Below are 27948 nucleotides of genomic sequence, written 5' to 3' on the forward strand. Positions count from 1 at the left end.
AGTTTCGATTTTGCCATCCCAGAATGAAAAAGAAAAAACCCAAGTATATGTTGCATAACATGTAATTATTTAACAAATATGATGTTTGTGCAATAAAAAGTTTTTGTTTATCTTTGAATATGAGGTTGCAATATGGTGCTAAAACTGTCATCAATTAAATATTTAAATTAGCTATTGTGCTATAAAAGGGGTGTTTTCACCACAAACAAGCATCCGATGAGGCCCTAAAGTCAGCCCACTAAGGGGAGGGGCAAAACGCGTCATGTCTGACGTTTTGTGAAGCGGCAACTGTTTGAAGTGGAGTGCTAAGTCCCTGGCAGCTGGTTTAAAGCATACCGAGTTACCTTGATGTGGTTCTGACAACTGACAAGTATGCAGCAGTCTTGAATAGAAGTTCCGGTTTTTGAATACAAGGAGGCACTAAAACCGTTATGGAGCCTTAACACACATCGCTTTGTTTGGAGAATTACCAGGATCCGGCATGAGAAATATGCATAGTTTGGAGTGATCAAGTGGTAATTATAAAAGCTAGTGTTGAAGCGAATACTGGAACTTTGTACCGCGAATGTGGTGAGACTGTTTGCTCAGTAATCTATAACAGTTGGCCTTCCAATCAGTAACGCTGGAACTGCTTCTTTGTAACATATTTCAATTGCAGAGCGTGTGATTCACACTAAGTGCTCTGGTAAACGGACATTTGTTAATCTGTGTCTCTTTTGAATTTTGTTGCAATAGTTTATCTTTCACACATTGTTTGTTTGTTTGTAACAGTGCATAGTTCAAATATGTCATATACTTCGAACAATCATTTGTTATAACCGTAGTTTTACGGTAGTGTGTTAGATTAAGTACAAACCAGGCCTGGGTTTACTAGTTACTCCTTTTTATTACAATTAAGGGTTTTTGGGAATTGTCTTTGACATGTGTAGGTTTACCAAATAAACCACTTGTTATTTATGCAATTTGAGTGCTGCCTTGTCATTCTTTTTCACAGCATCTACTTTTTAGCTGTGACTACTCTCTTATTTATTTGTTTACTATTGTATTGTGACTGCTAGCACCAAAATTGTTTTTTGTTTGTAATCTAGATAGAGTGCACACATTTCTATAATTTATAACTAACCCCGAAACGTTGTGTTTTTTTTATGTCTGATCCTGTATCACAATAAAATTTGGATTTTTTTTTTTTTTTTTCCCCATTGTTTCATTGGATATGTGTTGCTAAGTGTGGCAGTCACTCTGGGAGAATTACCCTCTTTGGATTTTCTTTTGTGCGCTGGACTTCTCTATCACTATTGGATCTGCAGCTCTCTTCACAGCTGTTCTCTTCTTTTAACCCTTTACAGGTACTGTTTGGTGATGCGCTATATTATCATACTGGGCGCCACAATCTCGTTGTTCATGTATCCTTGTGCCCTGTGACGGAAGAGGCAAAAAGATCAGTAAAGGAAATGCCACTTATTCATAGCTTCAGGTTAGCACACACAATACAGTGGTAAAGTTACATTTGTAACATTTTATAAACAGTTTATAATTTGCATAAGAAATAAAAAAGGCCACATGAATAATATAAAGCACTGCAACCACTGCAAACATGTAACGCTCTGTATAATGCATGCTAACCCAAAGTACAGCTATTAGAAAGTCAGCAACACCACTGTTCTGTAATTGCGCACTGCATCTGCAAATATACCTGAGCTCCAAGATGGCAAGGGGTCGATTTATCAAAGGCTTCGCAAGCCTTTCGACCCCCTACAACTGCAGGTTCTTACAAGAATACCTGCAGTCTGTCATTCCTAACTTTTTCGCCACCTCTAAAGTCCGACGGGGAGATTGACAGCTCTTGCCCGCGTGTAATTGGTTGTGCGCGGGCAGGGGGCGGGATTGCACGCAAGCGCAAAATAGCGCTCATGTGCAATGCTGAATTCTGCATGGGGAATTTAGCCCACCCGAGGCGAGCCGCGGCAGACAGGGGCGTGTATTTGCTCTTATGTCCGCCGCAGCTTGATGAATTGACCCCATAGTCTCAATGTTTTATGGGGGTTTCCTTGACACATACATGACCAATAGGAAGGTTAAGTAAAAGATGGCAGCTAATTGGTTCATTATTGATGACGACTCAACATTTCTTTTAATGCTCAAACACTTATTTATTATCATAAAATAACTTTTTTCTAATAGTATTTTAGTTGTGATTTTTTGTTATAGTTTAATAATAACAATTTAGAGTATTGTTTTACTTCCGGAAGATCATGTCAGACTAAACAAATTGACTTTTTTGGCTGAGAGAAGCAGTAGATATAGCTTATCTATATTTTAGAGAAGCATTTGACACTTTCTCGTATAACAATCGAATTAATAAACTGTATTGCCTCTATTTTGACTGAATAATTATGAAGTTAGTAGAATGCTAGCTTAGAGGGACAGTGTACTGTACAATTGGTTTCCCCTTAACCGGCAAGATTACAAGTAGAGCGCAAAAATATTAGTGCTGCATTTAAATTAAATCAATTGCACTCCTATGTTTGCGCTGATATCACAAGTTAAAAGTAAAATGTTAGAACATGAGCGATATACTCAGGCGCGCTAATATTTGGAGATCGGATAACGTGCTTGTGCTAACTCCCTTCCCCATATACTTGTATGAGGCAAACTACAAAAGCCGTTTCTGTCTTTTGGTTGAGCACTAACCTGAAGCTGCACTAGGACAATTGCGCTAAAGCTGAAGGTGTGTTAACAAATACTTCACCTATGTTCTTCACTTGGAAGAAAATTTTATTTTTATTTCAAATGTCAACATCAAGGTAAAAGAGCTAACTGTAAACAATTTAGTACACTCCATCAGGTAAAATGGGTAGACCACAGAGTGTCTTAATAAATGGATTGCATTCATCAGAGGGCGCAGTTACTAGTGATGTTCCTCAGGGGTCAATGCTGGGGCCTGCTTTGTTTAACATATTTATCAGCAAAGGTATGTCAGTTTGCAGACAATACAAAAATGTGTAATATAGTTGATATCCTCAGGGTGTAGATCAAATGAGAAGTGATATAAAAAACTGGAGGATTGAACAAATGGGATCTAAAGTCCATCACAAAGAGAAACAGGGCTTGGGAATTATTATTTCATATAATTTAACATTTGATTAAAGGGCCTTTATTTGTTAGAGTAAGTAATTTTATCACTAGCAACGCTATGTGTTAAACCTCTGCAAAGTACCAATTTGACACTGCTGGTACAGCGTGGAAACTGCCTCCGATCTAATCAGCAATGCTAGTCTCACAGCTGGGTCATGCAACTAGTGCAGCCGATTCAATAAGCAGCAGTTTCTGCTCAGGACCAGCAATGCTCTGAGGCTCCCAAGCTGTACTTCAACTTTGTATTTAAACCCTTTGGAGGGGTTAAACACATAGGACTAGTTTCAATTGAGGTGGTAACATTTGGAAACTAGTTGTAACATAACAATTCTCCATAGACTTTAATGGAGAAAAATGTTTTTACCACCAGTTTCCAAACTTTACCACCTCAATGGAAACAAAACCATAGTGTTGCAGTGTCGCTAGTGATAAATTACAGGCTCTAAAGAATAAGAACATGTCATTTTATCACTATAATGGTCCTGTAGCAATGTAGTAATGGAGCAAGTAAGGTCAGTAGAATGTTTGGTTATATAGGTAGAGGTATTTTCAGCAGAAATAGTAAGGTTCTTATGCCACTTTACAGATCACTTGTAAGGCCCCATCTTGAGTATTCTGCAGAGTTCTGAAGGTGATATATCCATATAGAAATTAAATTAACTGGGCTAGTAAAATTGTACATGGTATAAAACAGGGATGTCCTACTGGCCCAATGACCATATGCAGCCCTCTGTACCCTATAGGTTTTGTGGCCCCAGAAATAAAGGAAAATAACTCAAAAGAGCCCTCTCAAGGGTAGTACAGAAAAAAGATGGTACCCTGCAACCTTACATAAATCTGACCCTGTACCACTAGGCATTTTTAGGAAATATATTATGTGTTTAATAGCTATTAATTGGGATAAGCATAAGGTTATCCAATTATCTATTTAAGCTTTTATAGGAAACATAAGCAGAATTTCAGAACCTATGGTTCTTATCTGTCAGCAAACTTTCGGCTAGATTTAGAGTTTGGCGGCCAAAGGGGTGCGTTAGCTACGCGTGCTTTTTTTCTTCCGCACCTTTTAAATACCGCTGGTATTTAGAGTTCACAGAATGGCTGGGTTTTCAGTGCGTTAGGCTCCAAAAAGGGAGCGTAGAGCATAATTTAACGCCACTGCAACTCTAGATACCAGCGGTGCTTACGGACGCGGCCAGCTTCAAAAACGTGCTCGTGCACGATATCCCCATAGAAAACAATGGGGCAGTTTGAGCTGAAAAAAAACACCTGCAAAAAAGCAGCGTTCAGCTCCTAACGCAGCCCCATTGTTTCCTATGGGGAAACACTTCCTAAGTCTGCACCTAACACCCTTACATGTACCCCGAGTCTAAACACCCCTAACCTTACACTTATTAACCCCTATTCTGCCGCCCCCGCTATCGCTGACACCTGCATATTTTTTTTAACCCCTAATCTGCCTCTCCGTAAACCGCCGCAACCTACATTATCCCTATGTACCCCTAATCTGCTGCCCCTAACACCGCCGACCCCTATATTATATTTATTAACCCCTAATCTGCCCCCCACAACGTCGCCTCCACCTGCCTACACTTATTAACCCCTAATCTGCCGAGCGGACCGCACCGCTACTATAATAAAGTTATTAACCCCTAATCCGCCTCACTGCCGCCTCAATAACCCTATAATAAATAGTATTAACCCCTAATCTGCCCTCCCTAACATCGCCGACACCTAACTTCTATTATTAACCCCTAATCTGCCAACCGAATCTCGCCGCTACTGTAATAAATGGATTAACCCCTAAAGCTAAGTCTAACCCTAACACTAACACCCCCCTAAGTTAAATAAAATTTTTATCTAACGAAATAAATTAACTCTTATTAAATAAATTATTCCTATTTAAAGCTAAATACTTACCTGTAAAATAAACCCTAATATAGCTACAATATAAATTATAATTATATTATAGCTATTTTAGGATTAATATTTATTTTACAGGCAACTTTGTATTTATTTTAACCAGGTACAATAGCTATTAAATAGTTAAGAACTATTTAATAGCTAAAATAGTTAAAATAATTACAAAATTACCTGTAAAATAAATCCTAACCTAAGTTACAATTAAACCTAACACTACACTATCAATAAATTAATTAAATACAATACCTACAATTATCTACAATTAAACCTAACACTACACTATCAATAAATTAATTAAATAAAATACCTACAATTATCTACAATTAAACCTAACACTACACTATCAATAAATTAATTAAATAAAATACCTACAAATAAATACAATTAAATAAACTAACTAAAGTACAAAAAATAAAAAAGAACTAAGTTACAAAAAATAAAAAATATTTACAAACATTAGAAAAATATTACAACAATTTTAAACTAATTACACCTACTCTAAGCCCCCTAATAAAATAACAAAGCCCCCCAAAATAAAAAAATGCCCTACCCTATTCTAAATTAAAAAAGTTCAAAGCTCTTTTACCTTACCAGCCCTGAAAAGGGCCATTTGTGGGGCATGCCCCAAAGAATTCAGCTCTTTTGCCTGTAAAAAAACCCATACAATACCCCCCCAAAACATTACAACCCACCACCCACATACCCCTAATCTAACCCAAACCCCCTTAAATAAACCTAACACTAAGCCCCTGAAGATCTCCCTACCTTGTCTTCACCTCACCGGGTCCCGATCTATCCAGAAGAGGATCCGAAGTCTTGATCCAAGCCCAAGCGGGGGGCTGAAGAGTGACGTCCATCCTCGGGCTGAAGTCTGGATCCAAGCGGTGGCTGAAGAAATCCATCATCGGGCTGAAGTCGGAAGTCCATCATCGGGATGAAGTCTTCTATCAAGCCGCATCTTCAATCTTCTTTCTTCCGGAGCGGAGCCATCTTCTTCCCAGCCGACGCAGATCCAACCTCTTCAAGCGACGCCTACTAGCCGAATGACGGTTCCTTTAAATGACGTCATCCATGATGGCGTCCCTCGAATTCCGATTGGCTGTTAGGATTCTATCAGCCAATCGGAATTAAGGTAGGAAAATTCTGATTGGCTGATGGAATCAGCCAATCAGAATCAAGTTCAATCCGATTGGCTGATCCAATCAGCCAATCAGATTGAGCTTGCATTCTATTGGCTGTTCCGATCAGCCAATAGAATGTGAGCTCAATCTGATTGGCTGATTGGATCAGCCAATCGGATTGAACTTGAATCTGATTGGCTGATTCCATCAGCCAATCAGAATATTCCTACCTTAATTCCGATTGGCTGATAGAATCCTATCAGCCAATCGGAATTCGAGGGACGCCATCTTGGATGACGTCATTTAAAGGAACCGTCGTTCGGCGAGTAGGCGTCGGTTGAAGAGGATGTTCCGCGTCGGCTTGGAAGAAGATGGCTCCGCTCCGGAAGAAAGAAGATTGAAGATGCGGCTTGATAGAAGACTTCATCCCGATGATGGACTTCCGACTTCAGACCGATGATGGAGTTCTTCAGCCGCCGCTTGGATCCAGACTTCAGTCCGAGGATGGACGTCACTCTTCAGCCCCCCGCTTAGGCTTGGATCAAGACTTCGGACCCTCTTCTGGACAGATCGGGACCCGGTGAGGTGAAGACAAGGTAGGGAGATCTTCAGGGGCTTAGTGTTAGGTTTATTTAAGGGGGGTTTGGGTTAGATTAGGGGTATGTGGGTGGTGGGTTGTAATGTTGGGGGGGGGGTATTATATGTGTTTTTTTTACAGGCAAAAGAGCTGAATTCTTTGGGGCATGCCCCGCAAAGGGTCCTTTTCAGGGCTGGTAAGGTAAAAGAGCTTTGAACTTTTTTATTTTAGAATAGGGTAGGGCATTTTTTTATTTTGGGGGGCTTTGTTATTTTATTAGGGGGCTTAGAGTAGGTGTAATTAGTTTAAAATTGTTGTAATATTTTTCTAATGTTTGCAAATATTTTTTTATTTTTTGTAACTTAGTTCTTTTTTGTTTTTTGTACTTTATTTAGTTTATTTAATTGTATTTATTTGTAGGTATTGTATTTAATTAATTTATTGATAGTGTAGTGTTAGGTTTAATTGTAGATAATTGTAGGTATTTTATTTAATTAATTTATTGATAGTGTAGTGTTAGGTTTAATTATAGATAATTGTAGGTATTTTATTTAATTTATTTATTGATAGTGTAGTGTTAGGTTTAATTGTAACTTAGGTTAGGATTTATTTTACAGGTAATTTTGTAATTATTTTAACTATTTTAGCTATTAAATAGTTAACTTGAAGTTAGGTGTCGGCGATGTTAGGGAGGGCAGATTAGGGGTTAATACTATTTATTATAGGGTTATTGAGGTGGGAGTGAGGCAGATTAGGGGTTAATAATTTTATTATAGTAGCGGTGCGGTCTGCTCGGCAGATTAGGGGTTAATAAGTGTAGGCAGGTGGAGGCGACGGTGAGGGGGGCAGATTAGGTGTTAATAAATATAATATAGGGGTCGGCGGTGTTAGGCGCAGCAGATTAGGGGTACATAGCTATAATGTAGGTGGCAGTGGTGTACGGAGCGGCAGATTAGGGGTTAATAATAATATGCAGGGGTCAGCGATAGCGGGGGCGGCAGATTAGGGGTTAATAAATATAATATAGGGGTCGGCGGTGTTAGGGGCAGCAGATTAGGGGTTCATAGGGATAACGTAGGTGTCAGCGGCGTGCGGTCGGCAGATTAGGGGTTAAAAATTTTTAATAGAGTGGCGGCGATGTGGGGGGACCTCGGTTTAGGGGTACATAGGTAGTTTATGGGTGTTAGTGTACTTTAGAGCACAGTAGTTAAGAGCTTTATAAACCGGCGTTAGCCCAGAAAGCTCTTAACTACTGACTTTTCTCTGCGGCTGGAGTTTTGTCGTTAGAGTTCTAACGCTCACTTCAGCCACAACTCTAAATACCAGCGTTAGAAAGATCCCATTGAAAAGATAGGATACACAAATGGCGTAGGGGGATCTGCGGTATGGAAAAGTCACGGCTGGAAAGTGAGCGTTAGACCCTTTAATGATTGGCTCCAAATACCAGAGGGCGGTAAAAACCAGCGTTAGGAGCCTCTAACGCTGGTTTTGACGGCTACCGCCCAACTCTAAATCTAGGCCTCTGTGTTAAGAGTATATGTTTTGCTTTTTATTAAACCAGGAAACGATCATGTTTATTGATTTGTGAACTAAGCATGTATAAAAAAAATTAACATTGAAAAGAAAAAAAAAGAAATATATGAACAGCTAAGGTACAGAAAACAAAATGGCTTTCAATTTGGAAACCCCAAGAAAAATGTGCAAATAAATGTATGCGTCTGGAAGCATTTGTTATGTTTCCCTACCGCCTTACGTTTTCCTCCATACGGCCACGCCTACAATAAACTTGCAAATACTCTTTGCACGGATGCGCTCACTGCCGCAGTCGGCCAAACATTATAGAAGACCGTCCAAAATGTTGGCACTAGCTAACAGAACACCGGCACTAGAATTCAGCCAGCAGTTTTCATGTAGTTGGAGCTGGATTTGAGTTTGGACAGTTCTAGGTTTCTGGCAGAGACTCTGAACCATAAAAAAAGAAAGGTAAAGTGGTACTGAGCTTCCAATTCTGTGCAATCCTGTAAATTACTGGATGATTGAGAGTTCTGATGTACTGTTTGTTATAAGATTGCTTAGAGCATCACTTCTTTTAGGGTGTCACGACCCAGAAAGCATTTTAGAAATAATGGTCTAGACAAGGCTGAAGCATGGAATGATTTATTACAAGCAGAGCTAGCTCTATAATAAGACTGAGTAGCATTTCACAAGGGTGGCACTAGGAGCCGTGTTTAATCTAATGCCAGTTTGTTTTTTAAAGAAACTACTCTCATATGGGGTCTATTAGCTGGATATCAACTTATTCTCATGTGAAACATCAGTCTGTTGAACTTTAATCTTTGAGACTGCTGACTATGGTTGGGTTCGATTGTAGCTAACAGACAGTTTGGACCTGACAGCAAAATCTCTTGATCTGGATCTGATTAGAACTGCAGAAAAAAGATAAAAGTGGGAAGGGTAAATGAAAGGAAAAATTGAAAGGAAAAAATCAACCAACAAAAAGTCTCTTACCCTTATTTTCCGGTTCACCTACATTGTGAGTCTTCTGTGGAACAGTCCTGTCTTTTTATGTATTAAAATGTTTATTTATATATGGTGTTGTCCCTATGATATATGTATTATACCCTTGTATTGCTCTGCAGAATTGTGCCACATTATAAAGCAAAATAAATAATAACAATAATAATATAATTTATTTTTAATAAATATTAACATTTGCAAAAATAAATTGTATTTTATTTATCTATTTCAGTCAATGGCATACTGAAAATAAATTTGTCTCGAAGTCTGTTGACTGTTAGGCTTTTTGGGAAAATCTATGTCAACTCATATTGACATTTTACTGTTGTCAATGGGCAACTTGAGGCTGAAACAGATGATTTGTTTGTTAGTGAAATACTTAAATACATATAGTGAATGAAAGATTCTGATGTGCTTTTTTAGCTACTTTGTTAGCTCCCCTCTTGTGAATTATATAGTTTAAAGGGCCAGTCTACATAAGAATTTGTATTGTTTAAAAAGATAGATAATCCCTTTATTACCCATTCCCCAGTTTTGTATAACCAACACTGTTAAATTAATATACTTTTTACCTCTGTTATTATCTTGTATCTAAGCTTCTGCAAACAGCCCCCTTATTTCAATTCTTTTGACAGACTTGCATTTTAGTCAATCAGTGCGGACTCCTAGGTAACTCCACGTGTTACTCCAATGTTATCTATATCAGTGGTTGCCAACCAGTGGTCCACGAGAAGATGTTGGTGGTCCTTGACACCATCAAGCAGGAATCAATCTCCTCTGAGGGTGTCACTACCGTCGCGCCGCAACTCCCTACAGTGCCTGACTGGACATCAGCGTAAACCGATGGAGGATAAATTAAATTACAATCTCCCTACGCAAATTGCGTAGTACTGCGCAACTTGCGTAGCTAGATTGTATTTTTAACTCCTCCCACCCGGCATGCTGCTCAGAGAAAGATGTTTCCATTCTAAAGCCAGCAGAGGTTAGTATAGTGTTGGCTTGAAATAGTAGAATTAAAGTATATAAAGTATATAAAGTATAAAGGTTTGTACCTTTTTAAAAAAAACTCATGTTAGTGGTCCACGGGATTCAAAACTGTGAGTTTAGTGGTCCCTGAGGTCTGAAAGGTTGGCGACCCCTGATCTATATGACACACATGGACTAACACCCTCTAGTGGTGAAAAATGATCAAAATGCATTCAGATTACAGGTGGCCTTCAAGATCTAAGAAATTAGCATATGAATATCCTAGGTTTAGCTTACCAAGAGAACAAAGCAAAATTGGTGATAAAAGTAAATTGGAAAGTTGTTTAAAATTACATGCCCTATCTGAATCTTCAAAGTTTATTTTGGACTAGATTGTCCCTTTAACTAGGGATGTAGAAAGAGGTGTAGAGATCACTTGCACAGAGAGCTTAATTGCAAACACTCTCTAAAATTAGCAAACTGAAAGAATAAAACTACAGAAATGTTTAAAATGCTAGTGGCTTATTCTGATTCCCATTGTCAGCAGCAGTGGCTAAAATAGGCAGTCGCCTAAGGCTTCACATAAACAGGGGCCTCACACCATGTTTCGATCTTCATATAGGATTTTTTTTATGCGCAGCATGTGCATGGCATGTGGAGAAGTAAAAAAAACACTGTTGGCTAGTTGACATAAAAGCGCAGGAAGTGCCTGTGACCTCTGTCCCTGACGTTCTGCTGGTTCTTACTGTTTATCCAGGGACTACATGTTCCAAATGCAGTGCTGCACAAGTAAAGTTGTGGCTGAGTGGTTATATTGTGCAACCTCCTATCCTGCATGTATGAATGACACCCATGTTGTCTCTTTAGTGTCTCAAAACCATGCAGCCAGTTATGGTGCACCGTGTGAATCACACACAGCGAGCAGACATATGCAGGTGTGATTGAGAGGAGGAGAGTAGAGATTGGTCTGATCAATTGATCCCCTTATCTCTATCTGCCCATCTCTATTCTATAAACACTCTCTCACCTTTATTTTCTTTTTTTCTCTCCAGTTTTCCTTTTCATTATCTCTCAACTCTCCCCACTCTTTTCTCTCTATTTTATTTCCCTCTTCACTTTCTCTCCCATTCTCGCCTTGCTATTTTATTTCTCTCTGCCTCTCTCTCTTTCTTTTAACTTTTGCCTCTCTTTTCTTTCTCTTGTTGGAGGAAACAGATTTATTAATATCCCGCCATGATAAAACCAAATCCAAGTTTTCTGTCCATTCTCTATCTCCCTTCTTTTCTCTCTATATCTTTCGCTATACTTTTTCCTCTCTTTTCATTCTCCTACTTTCCACAATCTCCAATTGACCTCACCTCTTGCTTCCTCCTTTCTTTACCCTTTCTATTCACTCTTCATTTTCTCTTTTTTTCTACCCTTTTGCTCTACTCTTTCTCTCCTCTTTCACTTATCTTTCTTCTATTTTCTCATTTTTTAGCTCTTCTCTACTCATTTTCTCTATTTTCTCTCTCTCCATTCATTCATTCTCTATCATTCTCTCTGTTCACTTTCTCCACTCTCTACTTTCTTTCATGTTTAATCTTTCCACTCTCTCCTTTCTTTCATGTTTACTCTCTCTCATCTATTTTTTTCTGTATCTCTCTCTCTCTCCTGTTTCTTTTTTCTGTATCACTCTTTCCCTCTCTCCTTTTTCTATTAACTCTCTCCTACTCTCTGAAGGGGAAGTTCTGAAGTTTGATTTGGACATGGAGCTGACATAGTGGGTGCCGGACATGGTGTGTGATGAGGTTTGATGTGGGTACTGGGCGGACAAAAGGGTAGAGGTTAAGGGTTTCGTCTGAGGTCTGTTTTGGATATGTAGCTGACTTGGGTGTTTTATGGCCAGGGGACAGATTTTATGTGGCTATAGTACTTACAGAGCAGCTTCTGTGCCAGGGGCATTTTGATCTGAGCTCTGATTTGAAAAATAAAATAGCCTAGCACTCATAGTACGTCAACATCATAGTATTATTCTGGTAAAGTTCTAAAGTCTTCCCCTTCAAAGCAGCATTGACTCTGAGGTATATATTATCTAAATGATTTAAGTGACTACTTCATAAGTGCCTTACAATTGTGGTTTCATTTGCTTCAATATCCATGTACGACTGATTTCATTTTTAATCTCACTTATTTGGAATGCATTTTAAAAACAATTATGATCAGTAACAGAATTTCTAACTCATTCCAACTAGTTATTGTAATGTCATCAATGTAGAACAAAGTACCAGATAGGGGTAAAAAAGCATTAAAAACAAACAACAGTAGGAATAGGTAGTACAAGATGAGGTCCTCTAACTATACACCCTGAAACCTTAATATTTAGGATTGTGGTCAAAGTGTTGCACACCCAGATTGTATGGTCTAGTGGAGACACTGATACAAAAGACTTGTAATTTAATGTACTAATTTGGGAGCAACTTTGGGAATTGGGAATTAAATTTAGGTTAAATATTTGCCAAAACGCATAGGAAGGAACTTTAATGCACATAGGGACAGAGTTCAGCGAGATTCAGATCAATTCATATTTAGATTTATTTGGTTTGCATTTTGTTTTGTGTCGAGGGGCCTCATATTTGAGCCTGGCCTAAATCCTTACTAACTCAAGAGCCGCCTCTGGTCAGCAGCTGGTGCTTCTATTAAAGCTTTATTTAAACATGCTAAAATACTAAACACGGGTGCATTACGCCTATATATCCTGTGAGGGCCCATGCACCAGTATTCAACACCACACTTTTAGAGAGAGTCAGTATTGGCTTTTATCACACAAATTACATCTTCACAGAAGCAATATTCCCCATTTTCAGATCTCTGATGCACCGACCCTCACAGGATATGTGTGTATGCCGCAGATAACTTTTACTAGAAGCCTTTTTGGTAATGGAAGTATATTGCAAAAATGCTTCTATTTTAAATTGACTATTCTGTCCCTTTAATGTTATTTAAAATTATTTTTGAAACTAAAAAATGCATGTATTTTCACAACTCATACCTCTTTCTGAATCATAAAAATAAAATTTTGGGTTTCAACCATTTTTTTTCTTTTCAAAATACAAAAACAGAAAAAAAAACGTTATACCCTCTAACATTTCTCCATGCAAGTGCATACAGAAAGAGAAGCGCTCTACCAGGAACGAACAACAGCTCAGTAACTTGTGCTATGGCGAGTTACCACCTAGGAGCAGCCTCTTTTAGCCCAATTGTGCTTTTCACAGATGAGAATTATCACAAAGTATATTAGTCTGATCCCTCCTGTAACATCAGTCCAGCCACAAAATACCAGGCAATGCTTCTCTGAATAAGGAACATGGAAACCCTAGATGATCATTTTGCCTTCTGTGGGCCTTGTTAGTGAGGTTCAGCCATATATATCCCTCTGAGCACATTGGGCAAGGAGTCCACATCTGGTTTCCCCCATCACCCTTGGGGAGAATTCTGCAGGGTCATAATACAAATGCATACAAAAAGAGAAGCGCTCTACCAGGAAGGAACAACAGCTCAGTAGCTTGTTCTATGGGGAGATTCAGCATGCAAGTGCAGTTTAGAGACTACACCATAACTAAAATCTATTCAGTTAACATCAAGGAAGGGCAAAGTTTTAGTTCTGTGTTTCACGTCAGGTATTTACTGTCTTTTTCTCCTTTCCTGGTGTTTTTTTTATCCACTTTACTGCAGCCAAATTGCAGCTATAACAGTTCAGAAGTGCAGGTAAGACTAATTCCAGTATTTCATAGGTACAGTACCTGCAATAAAATTTAACTCCTCAGGCATTTTCTTTATAGAGATGATAGGATGTGAAGATTTCCCCTAATACATAGTGGCCACACTAGTAACCAATGTACATAAATCTGCTCTTTAAAACTCCCTCATTTAAAGAGACAGACTTAAATATGTGACAGCAAAGGATTTTTATCAACCTCAGTCTGAAATGTTTTATATATTCTGGTAAATTAAGTTACTGTGGTGATTTGTGTAGTGGTTTGATCAGAAGACAACCATTTTGCATGAGGATCCTGACTGGACTATTTATTTAAATCCATTGGTAGCTGGCAGGGACATTTTTTTATTGTTATTTGTCAGGATACCCAATTAAGTTTTTTTATTTTTAAATGGAAATCTACTTCAGCAGGTACGTATATAATGTAAATTGAGTATATTTATTTAATAATCTGCATGCCTCCTGTACTGCCCTTTATGCCAACCATCTGCCCAAATCTTATTCCAGACCAGAGGTATTCCCAGCAAATCCTTTATCCCAGTTGTATGCACCAATACACCTCACACTACCAGCTATATGCTCAAAAACATCTTTCATCAGATGGAGGGCACAGTCACTTCTTTATAACAGCTACATGATCAGAAATATCTCTCATCAGATGGAGGGCACAGTCAATTTTTTAATATTATTTTTTATTCCATTTTTAAAGTAACAATAAATCAACATTCTTGTACACCAGATGTGTCTAGAGTTGGTTACACTGACAACATGTTTGTAAGATACTGATGTTTTACAAAGAATCAAAAATACAACGAAAGTTGACGAAAAATACACGTAATAAACCGAAATGTACTCTTGCTGCTCATTATCTTCAAATATTATTACTGTATTTTTATGTTCTTCGTGCACAATAGTAAAGGATAGGATACCATGACTATCATATACGTGTAGCCTAAGTTGATGAGGGCTACATTTTGTATATAAAAGTGTAATGCTTATTTATTCAATTCGTCCTCAATTACTTCTCATGCAGATGGGTTTTAGTAGTTGATACTGTAGGATCTCTGTGAGTAAGACATTTATCATATTGGGATAGGAAAGAGTCAGTACACTGAGATTCTAATCCCTCTATTGACCTATAATTATGGTTGTCAGAGAAATAATTTACAAGATGCATGAACCTTGCACCCCCCATCATACTACCTTTATACTCAAACAGCTCTTTTATCATATTATCCATATCCCCAGCCATCCTTTTATACTAGCTGTATGTTCACATACATACATCAAACAGATCTCTTATCACATACATATCCCCAGCAACCTCATCAAAGAGATCTCTTATCACATACATATCCCCAGCAATCTCTTCAAACAGATCTCTTATCACGTACATGTCCCCGGCAACCTCTTCAAACAGATCTCTTATCACATACATGTCCCCAGCAACCTCATCAAACAGATCTCTTATCACATACATATCCCCAGCAATCTCTTCAAACAGATCTCTTATCACATACATATCCCCAGCAATCTCTTCAAACAGATCTCTTATCACATACATATCCCCAGCAATCTCTTCAAACAGATCTCTTATCACATACATATCCCCAGCAATCTCTTCAAACAGATCCCTTATCACATACATATCCCCAGCAATCTCTTCAAACAGATCTCTTATCACATACATATCCCCAGCAACCTCTTCAAACAGATCTCTTATCATATACATGTCCCCAGCAACCTCATCAAACAGATCTCTTATCACATACATATCCCCAGCAATCTCTTCAAACAGATCTCTTATCACATACATATCCCCAGCAACCTCATCAAACAGATCTCTTATCACATACATATCCCCAGCAATCTCTTCAAACAGATCTCTTATCACATACATGTCCACGGCAACCTCTTCAAACAGATCCCTTATCACATACATGTCCCCAGCAACCTCTTCAAACAATTCTCTTATCACATACATGTCCCCAGCAACCTCTTCAAGCAGATCACTTATCACATACATGTCCCCAGCAACCTCTTCAAACAGATATCTTATCAAATGCATGTCCCCAGCAACCTCTTCAAACAGATCTCCTATCACATACATGTCCCCAGCAACCTCTTCAAACAGGTCTCTTATCACATACATGTCCCCAGCAACCTCATCAAACAGATCTCTTATCACATACATATCCCCAGCAATCTCTTCAAACAGATCTCTTATCACATACATGTCCCCAGCAACCTCTTCAAGCAGATCACTTATCACATACATGTCCCCAGCAACCTCTTCAAACAGGTCTCTTATCACATACATGTCCCCAGCAACCTCTTCAAACAGGTCTCTTATCACATACATGTCCCCAGCAACCTCTTCAAGCAGATCACTTATCACATACATGTCCCCAGCAACCTCTTCAAACAGATCCCTTATCACATACATGTCCCCAGCAACCACTTTAAACATATCTCTTATCAAATGCATGTCCCCAGCAACCTCTTTAAACAGATCTCTTATCAAATGCATGTCCCCAGCAACCTCTTCAAACAGATCCCTTATCCCATGCATGTCCCCAGTAATTCTTTTATAGAAGCTGTTTGCCCAAACACACTATCATACTAACTGTATGGTCACTCAGACCCGATGCATATCTCTAGCCATCTCGTCTTCATACTAGTTTATTTCTCAATCAGATCCCTTATCAGATATCTGCCCAGGTGACACCTTTATAGAAGTTGTATGCATCTTTCATAAAAGTTGTTAGTTTTGTTTGGTTAAATACATATATATATTTGTTATGCTAGGGAGTGTGTCACTATGTACTGACAGAGCTGTTGGCGCTGCCCTTATTAACTACTAAGCAATGGGAACCTAGGGATGAGTTGTGCACAAAAATTAATTTCCGCACAGATTTAAAATCAATTTTTGACAGTTGAACCTCTCTTTAAAGGATGTGCATTTGTGCTAACAAAAGGCAAGAAAAAACCCTATGGCTTCTGATCTAACATTACAGAATGTTAGAAAATCAGACATTGAACAAAGAAGCATGTACAAATGTCAGAAATGTCTGCAGGTGAATGTGGCATTTGGAAGAAGGAAAGACAATAGTCTTAGGAAAAACAAGACATTTCTTAAAAACACTTGTTTTCTAGTAAAGCTTGTCATTTTTTTAACCATCCTATTAAACATCCTTTTAAAAACTAGACATAAGATAAGGGGAAAAAAAACAAGCAAGCATGAACATAGCAACCCTTCAATGGGTGACTAACAGCATATCAACTGTGAAACAAGATTAGTAATTGATGTGTCACAAAATTGTGTTTCCTTGCTGCTGTCTTCACAATAGAGGAAAGAAGTGAATATTTTTTAATTGAAAGGGATTGAAATAGTGTGATTTTAATGGGTCATTTCTGTGTTTCTATCAATACATGTTCAGGTAAATTGACAAGATGTGTATGTGTGTATGTACTGTATAAACAATAGACAGACAGAGAGATAGAAAAATAGATAGATAGATGATATACAGACATATAGAGATAGATAGATGATAGACAGACATATAGAGATAGATAGATAGATAGATAGATAGATGACAGACAGACATAGATAGATAGATAGATAGATAGATAAACTAAAATGGCTTTGTATCCTGTAGCATTAAGATGACCCTTCACTGGAACTAAGGGGCCTAGTGTAAACACTGAAAAACAGTCCCAGACCATTATCACTCCTCAACCAAACTTTACAATAGGAACTATGTATTCTGGTAGGTAAAGTTCTACTGGCATCTGCCACATCTAGATTCTTCCATCAGAATGGTGTACAGCTGCTCAGCCATGGAAACCTATTTTATGAAGATCTCAATAGTTATTGTACTGATGTGGCTTCCAGAAACAGTTGGGAACGCTGTATTGAGTGATGCAACAGATAATAATAATAATAATTTGATAATTCTATAGTGCACAACCTCGAACTTAATCGACTTGCGGCACTGATAACAGGTATTATTATTACCCAACTTAATGGTACTCATTTTACCAACCTCGGAAGGATGAAAGGGTGAGTGGACTTTGCTGGGATCGAACCTGCAACCCTTGGGTTGCCACAGATCTATGTAACAGTGCATTAGCTCTTTGAGACCTTTTTTATTTTTTTTTATGTGTTATGCTCTTCAGCACTTAGCGGCCCCACTGTGAGTTTATATGCTCTACTACTTAATGGCTGTTGCTTCTCCTAGATGCTCCCACCTCTCAATAATAGCACTTACAGTTGACCGGGGCAGATCTAGCATGGCAGAAATTTCACAAACTGACTTGTGGTAAAGGTTGTATCCTATGACATTGCCACTGAGCTCTTCAGTATGACCCATTGTACTGACAATGTTTGTCTATGGAGATTTTATGGCTATGTACTGGATTTTACACACCTGTTTGCAATTGGTTTGGCTGAAACACCTGAACTCAATAATAAGTAAGGATGTTCACATATTTAAATGCTGGGTGAACAAGGTTTCGCTCAGGAACCTGACCGCCCAGCATCATGGTGAGCAGGCGGCATCCACTGCCCGTAGATACCTTTGCACAAGCAAATGATTCTGCATCTTCCTGCTCGCTCGCAAACAATTATGCAAGAGCTAGCTAGTTAATTACCCCAATTCAATCTGATCGAGATGATTTAACTCTTCATCCTTGAGATGGGAGAGGTCTTAAAGTAGCAGAGGTCTTAAAGGATAAATAAACAGAGCAGAGGTCTTAAAGAACTAATAAACACAGTAGAATAACATACTAAATAATACACAATACAAAGACCATGAAAAGGCACTTAGTTTGAATTTCAAATGAGTTACAGATTTATTTTCGAGAAATTTTAAAGTTAGTTCTATTTTCCTTCCCACGGCCTCGTGTAACATAGTAACATAGTAGATGAGGTTGAAAAAAGACCGAAGTCCATCAAGTTCAACCTATACAAATCTAAAATACTTACAAAAAGCTCCAGTTAAGCTTAAATGATCCCACTAAAGGGTGACCCATTTTAATACTAGCAATCATATCCATGAATTTTGTTTCTAGACAGAAATGTATCCAAACAATTTTTAAATGTATCTAGGGTATTGGCATTCATTACCTCCTTTGGTAATGAGTTCCACAATTTTATTGCTCTCACAGTGAAAAATCGTTTCCATTGCAGGAGATTAAATCTCCTTTCCTCCAACCTTAAATTGTGACCTCTTGTCACAAACAATTTTCTTGGAATAAACAGAGCTTCTGCAATCTCTGTATATGGGCCTTGAATATATTTATATAAAGTAATCATGTCACCTCTCAAGTGCCTTTTTTCTAAAGAAAACAGACCCAGTTTGGCTAGTCTCTCCTCGTAGCTTAAATTCTCCATTCCCCTTATTAGCTTTGTGGCTCTTCAATGAACTTTTCTAGTTCTGCAATATCTTTTTTTGCAATCGGCCCCCAGATCTGCACTCCATACTCAAGGTGAGGTCTTACCAGGCATTTATATAGTGACAGAATTATGCTTTCCTCCCTTGAATCAATGCTTCTTTTAATACATGCAAGTATCTTATTAGCCTTTGTAGCCGCTGCCCTGCATTATGCACCCATCTTTAGCTTGTTATCTATTACTACTCCCAAATCCATTTCCTCCTCTGTTTGGCTAAGTCTTGTCCCATTTAAATAATATGTTGCCTTCTTATTTTTACTTCCAAAATGTAGAACCTTGCATTTTCCCGTATTAAATTTAATTTTCCATTTACCTGCCCATGCTTCTAATTTTTGGAGATCCCTTTGTAACGAAAGTTCATCCTGCTCTGACCTAATGACCTTACTTAAATTAGTATCATTTGCAAAAATAGAGATGTCGTTATTTAATCCTTGCTCCAAGACATTTATAAAAATATTTAAAAGAACAGGGCCCAGTACTGATCCCTGGGGGACTCCACTGATTACTTTTGTCCAGTCTGATTATAATCCATTCACTACTACTCGTTCCTCCCTATATTTTACCCAGTTATTTATCCATGAGCTAACATTTTCAGCTATTCCCAGTCCCTTAATTTTGTGCATTAATCTCTCATGTGGCACTGTATCAAATGCCTTTGCAAAATCTAAGTATATCACATCAACTGATTCCCCTTTATCTACAGTATACTTTTACTTAATTCCTCATAGAATCTAATTAAAATAGTTTGACATGATCTATTTTTCATAAAACCATGCTAATCTTCTTTACACGAATGTGCTCATCAATATAATCCCTTATAATCCCTTCAAATATCTTCCCCACATCAGCTTTATGCCAATCCTGGGGTACCATGCCTGAGAATAATGAGTCTTGAAAAATTAAGAGTAGAGGTTTGTCTATAACAGTGCTAAGTACCCTTAACACCCTTGGGTGTATTCTATCTGGGCCTGGAGTTTTATTTACCTTAATATTATCCAGTTTTTTCCTGATATCCTCTATACATAACCCAGTTAATGGTATGGGCTGGCATGTTCTAGTTTGTTACAAAGTATGGTCCATTGGTTTCTCTCTTGTGTATACTGAAGAAAAAAACTGGTTTAGTACCTCAGCCTTCTCCCTGTCAATGTTTAACCATGCTACCCTCCACGCATTTTAATGTACCTATATTGTCATTCTTAGATTTTTTTGCTATTTATGTACTTAAAGAACCTTTTAGGGTTATACTTTACTATACTACTAAAATCCTTTGCAATTAATTTTTCATTTTCAATTTTGGCTAATTTGATTGTTTTTTTGCATGCTTTGTTACATTCCTTATAAATATGGAATGTTGAGTCTATACTATTTTCTTTGAATAATTTAAATGCCCTACGTTTTTTCCTAATTTCTCTTAACAAATTTTTATTTAGCCACATTGGCTTGGATTTTTTATTTTATACCCATATGGTATTTGTTGATATGTATATTTATTTAACAAAGTTTTACATTTCATCCATTTATCCTCTGTATTTTTATTAGAAAATACTTGTCCCAATTTATGTTACTTAATGATTTCCTTAAATCGTTGAATTTTGGTTTCTTAAAATTAAAAGTCTTAGTAAAACCTTTAAGACACTGCTTATGAAAAGAGATTTCAAATTTGACCATGTTATGATCACTGTTACCCAAATGTTCTTTGACTTCTATGTTTGATATTATATCTGTATTGTTTGATAGCACTAAATCCAAAATAGCTTTACTCCTAGTTGGCTCCTTTATTAATTGTGACAAGAAGTTATCCCTGAGAACATTTAAAATGAATTACTAGTTTCATTGGCCCAGTTTTTATCATGGTAGTTAAAATCTCCCATAATTACAGCACTGTTATTAGCAGCATTAAAGATTTGCATTAGTAGTTGAGTTTCCACCAGGTCACTAATGTTGGGGGGCTTGTAGCATGTTCCAAGTAATATTTTTTTAAGATTTTTCCCCCCACTCTTTATTTCAACCCACAGGGTCTCTACATTGTCACCTGTATCATAAATATCTTCCCTTATTGTAGGTTAGGTTAAATATACATGCAGATTCCTCCACCCCTTTTATTATTCCTGTCCCTCCTAAATAAAGTATAACCCTCTAAGTTAAATGCCCAGTCATGTGAATCATCCCACCAAGTTTCAGTTAAACTGATAACATCTGCCATGCTTCTTGAATTTGTTGTCATACATTTAATTTTAATGTGCTTTCTGCTGCTACTTGGTGTACTTTCTAATGTGACATTTCTTAAGTCATACCTTCCTTGAGATATTATAGGAGTGACATATTCACAGACTGATCTCTCTGTTCTATCATGTTCTAACTGACCCTCCCCCCCCCCCCCTTTGCTTAGTTTAAAAGATTCTCTAAACGTGCTACCATCCCTTCCCCCAATACACCTGCACCCATGTCATTTAGGTGCAATCCATCCTTACTGTACAAATTGTACCCAAGTGAAAAGCCAGCCCAGTGCTCTAAAAAGTCAAACCCCTCATCTTTACACCATATTTTTAACCATGAATTAACACACCTTAGCTCCTTCTGCCTTACTGAGTTAGCAAACGGCACTGGTAATATCTCAGAAAATATTACTTTGGAGGTCCTTGCTTTAAGCTTGCTACCTAACTCCCTGAAGTCATTTTTTAGGACTCTCCATCTCCCGCTGATTCCTTCATTAGTACCAATATGTATCATGACTGCAGGATCAGACCCACATCCCTCTAACAATCTTTCAATATGCTTCACAATATGCCTAACACGAGCCCCTGGAAGACAGCAAACTGTTATATTTAAAGGGTCTGGATGACAAATTACCCTATCAACCTTAGTAATAATAGAGTCTCCTACCATCAACATCTGCCTCAGGCCCTGATTTTTATGCCTCTCTTCCATGACTGAAGGACTGTTAACTATAGTATGCCCCTTTACCATGTCTGAAGGACTGCTCACCATAGTATGCTCCTCTTCCACAACTAAAGGACTGTTCACTATAAATGGCACAACAGCCCTCTCTGACACTGCCATCCCTGAACTGATATCCCCAACATCTTCACTTAATCTGGCAAATCTGTTGGGGTGTACCAGCTCAGAACTGGCCTGTCTCTTCCGCTTACCTTTACTTTGCCTTCTAACTGTGACCCAGCTACATTCTGGAGTGTCCTCATCTGAATCCTTCCCATTCCCACTGCTAGAACCATTAACAACCAGCTCAGGCCTATCCATTTCACTTTCAAGTGTATGAATTTCATGTAGTGTTGCAATTCGTTCCTCCAAATCTTCAATACAATTTTCTGATGTGATAGCCATCAGCCAATCAAAAAATGCATGTAAGTATATTCTGTGAATCTTGCACAGGCTCAGTAGGAGCTGGTGCCTCAGAAAGTATGCAAATAAAAAGATTGTGCACATTTAGATAATGAATGTGAACTAGAAAGTTCTTTAAAATTGTGAGCTCTATCTGCATCATAAAAGTTAAAATTTGTTTTTAATACAGTTTGATTGTCTCCTGGTTGTGTTCACCTGTGTTTGTTTTTGGAGACATTTCTATCTATATACACATGAACAGTGACGGAACGTCCACTATCACAACGGTCGCAACTGCGACCGGGCCCCGGAGGTCCGCCATTTGGGTGGGGGGGAAAAAAGCAAGCATGAACATAGCAACCCTTCAATGGGTGATTAACAGACTATGAACTGTGAAAACATAGGGAAACAAGATTAGTAATTGATTTGTCACAAAATTGTTTCCTTGCTGCTGTCTTCACAATAGAGGAAAGAAGTGAATATTTTTAATTGAAAGGGATTGAAAAAGTCTGATTTTAATGCTCATTTCTGTGTTTCTATCAATACATGTTCAGGTAAATTGACTAGATGTGTGTGTGTGTGTATGTGTGTATGTACTGTATAAACAATAGACAGACAGACAGACAGAAAAGAAAAAACAGGGGCGCCTCATAGTGTTTTTCTTATATCATATACTGTGGGAAAAGAAAAATAATGCACTCACAAGATAGTTGGCACCCGTCCTGGAAAAGGTGCTAAAAGGCAGGCTAACACTTTGCAGTGGTTAGCTCACTGATAGCGGTCACTCCGTTTGCTGATCTGTGGCTTGTGCTCCAATCTGTACAGCTCACTGCATCAGCCGCTGGGGTCAGGTGTATCCAGAACAGCTCTGTGAAGAACCAGTACAGGTAAAGCAAGGAAAGTTTAATTCCCAAAATATGGGTTAAGATGGATAACGGACAAATTTCGGAAAATAAAAATACTTTTATTAAAAAGGTGCTGAGTTAAAAAAGCTGCAACGCGTTTCTCGACTGCTCTAAGGTCATTTCTTCAGGCAGGTAGATAAAAAACAGACAGACAGGCAGAAAGAGAGATAGATGGATAGATGATGGAAAGACAGAGATAGATAGATATAGATAGATATAAATTAACTTAAAGGGACAGTCTAGTCAAAATTAAACTTTCATAATTCAGATAGGGGAAGCAATTTTAAACAACTTTCCAATTTACTTTTATCATAAAATTTGCTTAGTTTTATTGGTATTCTTTGTTGAAAGCTAAACCTAGGTAGACTCAAACTGATTTCTAAACTGTTAAAAACCACCTCCTATCTCAGTGCATTTCGAAAGTTTTTCACAGTTAGACAGTGCTAGTTCATGTGTGTCATATAGATAACATTGCGCTCACTCCAGTGGAGTAATTTATGAGTCAGCACTGATTGGCTAAAATACAAGTCTATCCAAAGAACTGAGATAAGGGGACGGTCTGCAGAGGCTTAGATACAAGGTAATCACAGAGGTAAAAAGTGTATTCATATAACTGTGTTGGTTATGCAAAACTGGGGAATGGGTAATAAAGGGAATATCTATATTTTTAAACAATAAACATTCTAGTGTAGACTGTCCCTTTAAATGGCTTTGTATCCTGTAGCATTAAGATGACCCTTCACTGGAACTAAGGGGCCTAGTGTAAACACTGAAAAACAGTCCCAGACCATAATCACTCCTCCACCAAACTTTACAATAGGAACTATGTATTCTGGTAGGTAAAGTTCTCCTGGCTTCCGCCACACCTCGATTCTTCCATCTGACTGCCAGATAGTAAATTGTCATTCATCACTAAAGAGAACACGTTTCCACTGAAGAGTGCAGTGCTAGAGTGCTTTACACCACCCCAGCCAATGGTTGGCATTGCAAGTGTTGAAGTTAGGATTCTGTACAGCTGTTCAGTCATGGAAACCGATTTTATGAAGATCCCAACAGTTTTTGTGCTGATGTGGCTTCTAGAAATAGTTGGGAACTCTGTAGTGAGTGATGCAACAGAAGATAAATGATTTTTATGTGCTAGGCTCTTCAGCACTTAGTGGCCCCACTGTGAGTTTGTGTGGCCTACTACTTAATGGCTGGGCTGTTGCTTCTCCTAGATGCTCCCACATTTCAATAATAGCACTTACATTTGATTGGGGCTGATCTACTAGGGCAGACATTTCACAAACTGACTTGTGGCAAAGGGGGTATCCTATAACAGTGCCATGTTTAAAATCACTGAGCTCTTCAGTATGACCTATTGTAAGGCCAATGTTTGTCTATGGAGATTTTATGGCTATGTGCTAGATTTTACACACCTGCAGCATCCAATGCCCATAGTTAACATTGCACGAGCAAATGTTTGTGCAGCTTCCTGCTCTCTCGCAACAAATTATGCGAGAGGAGGCTTGTTAATTACCCCAATTGAATCTAATCAAGATGATTTTAATCTGCATCTATGAGGTGGCAGAGGACTTAAAGGGAAATTAAACCCAATTTTTTTCTTTCATGATTCAGATAGAGAATACAATTTTAAACAACTTTCTAATTTACTTCTATTATCTAATTTGTTTCATTCTATTGGTATGATTTGTTGAAGGAGCAGCAGTGAACTAATGGTTTCTAACTGAACACATGGGTAAGCCAATGACAATACGTATATATATTCAGCCACCAATCAACAGCTAGAATCTAGGTTCTCTGCTGCTCCTGAGCTTAACTAGATAAACCTTTCAGCAAAGGATAACAAGAGAAGGAAGCAAATTAAATAATAGAAGTAAATTGGAAAGTTGTTTAAAACTGTATTCTCTATCTGAATCATGAAAGAAAATTTTTGGGTTTAATGTCCCTTTAAAGGACCAATAAACACAGTAGAATAGCATACTAAATATCGCACAATACAAAGACCATGAAACGGCACTTAGTTTGAATTTCAAATGAGTTATAGATTTCTTTTAGAGAAATTTTAAAGTTAGTTCTATTTTCCTTCCTACGGCATCATGTGACAGCCATCAGCCAATCACAAAATGCATGTAAGTATATTCTGTGAATCTTGCACATGCTCAGTAGGAGCTGGTGCCTCAGAAAGTGTGCAAATAAAAAGATTGTGCACATTTAGATAACAAATGTGAACTGAAAAGTTCTTTAAAATTGTGAACTCTATCTGCATCATAAAAGTTAAAATTTGTTTTTAATACAGTTTGATTGTCTCCTGGGTGTGCTCCCCAGTGTTTGTTTTTGGAGACATTTCTAGCTTTATACACAATTTCCAGTAGCGACACACGGAGCCTCGTCATTAGCCGGTATCCAGTATACACAGTTTACATCATAAGGTGCCGACATCCAGTGATCGCCAGACGCGACCGCTACTAAGAACAGATAGCGAGCTGACCGTTAAGAGTGTCAGCCTCCCCATATGCACTTTATCCATACACACCGTGCAACTAAGATTTATTTGAATAAATGGCTACGCTATGAAGCACCCTGTCTCTTTTGTTTTTTTACATACAGAACGCACCACAGCACCTATAGTATCAAGTGGAGCAGCCTACATACAGACAGCCTAATCTTTTAGAACCATTTCCTGGAATTCTATCTTTGGTGAACTCTCTTTTGGACATATATACGCCATTTGTATATTGTTCCAGACATACTTGTTTTATATAAGCACATTATTTATTTGTATTGGTTTCAGGAACACTGTTTAATATTGAATTGATTGTCATTATTTAAACAAGATGTAGTGTGCCCCCAGAAAAAAAACATTATATATATATATATATTTGACTTTAGTGTTTCTTTAAGACAGCAGCTACTTCATTAGCGTTTCATGAACGCTCAAGCGAGCCTTAAACACTAAGGCCCAAAAGTTACATACACAGTTGCATAATTGGGGCACTTAGGGGGATATTTATCAAAGCCTCAACCGCAAATACACCAGAATTCCGCAGCGTAATTGTTGCGAGATTAATCCGACCTAATTATCAAAGCCTACAGACCGGCAAATGTTGAAATTTGTGACGTAACACACGACCCGCCGGTTTTAATCCGATGCAGATCGATGCTTACCTCATTACAGATGTTCCGAATACACATTCGGTTCTATCTGACACTTTTTCAAAGTTATCAAACTTTTAACAGGTACGCTCGCGGCTATTCCGGCCCAGCGTACCTGGTTTTCAATCCGCCACCCTGGAGGCAGTGGATGCCATAGAAATCAATGGGAGTCTGAAAGCACCGAAAGCTTATGTTCGCTGCTGCCAGATATACCATTGATTTCTATGGTTGAAAACATATAACGTTTACACCTAACACCCTAACATAAACCCCGAGTCTAAACACCCCTAATCTGCCGCCCTGACATCGCTGACACAAATAAAATGTATTGACCCCTATCCCACCGCTCCCTGACCCCGCCGCAACCTAAATAAAGTTATTAACCCCTATTCCGCCGCTCCCCGACACCGCCGTCCCTAAATAAACATATTAACCCCTAAACCTCTGGCCTCCCACATCACTACCACTAACTAACCCTATTAACCCCTAAACCATCAGCCCCCCACATCGCCAGAAAATAAATTAAGCTATAAACCCCTAAATTTAACAACCCCCTAACTTTAAATTAAAATTACAACATCCCTGTCTTCAAATAAATTTAAACTTACCGGTAGAATTAAAATAAACTATTTTAAAATATTAATTAACCTACCCTAACTACAATTAAATTAAACTACCAATTAAATTAACTAAATTACATATTAAAAAATCCTAACCCTACTCAAATTATTTAAATATACTATTAAACCTTATTAAAAGTACTAAATTACAGGAAAAAAACTAAGTTACAAAAAAAAAAAAAAACACTAAATTACGAAAAATAAAAAACCACATTATCAAAAATAAAAAAGAATTACACCTAATCTAATAGCCCTATCAAAATAATAAAGCCCCCCAAAAATAAAAAAAAACCCTAGCCTACAATAAACTACCAATGGCGCTTAAAAGGGCCTTTTGTGTTTTACCTGTAAAAAAAAATACAAACACCCCCCAACAGTAAAACCCACCACCCAACCAACCAACCCCCCCAAATAAAAAATCTAAAATAACCTAAGCTCCCCATTGCCCTGAAAAGGACATTTGTATGGGCATTGCCCTTA

This window comes from Bombina bombina, chromosome 1 (assembly GCF_027579735.1).
Source record: "Bombina bombina isolate aBomBom1 chromosome 1, aBomBom1.pri, whole genome shotgun sequence".
Classification (NCBI taxonomy): Eukaryota; Metazoa; Chordata; class Amphibia; order Anura; family Bombinatoridae; genus Bombina; species Bombina bombina.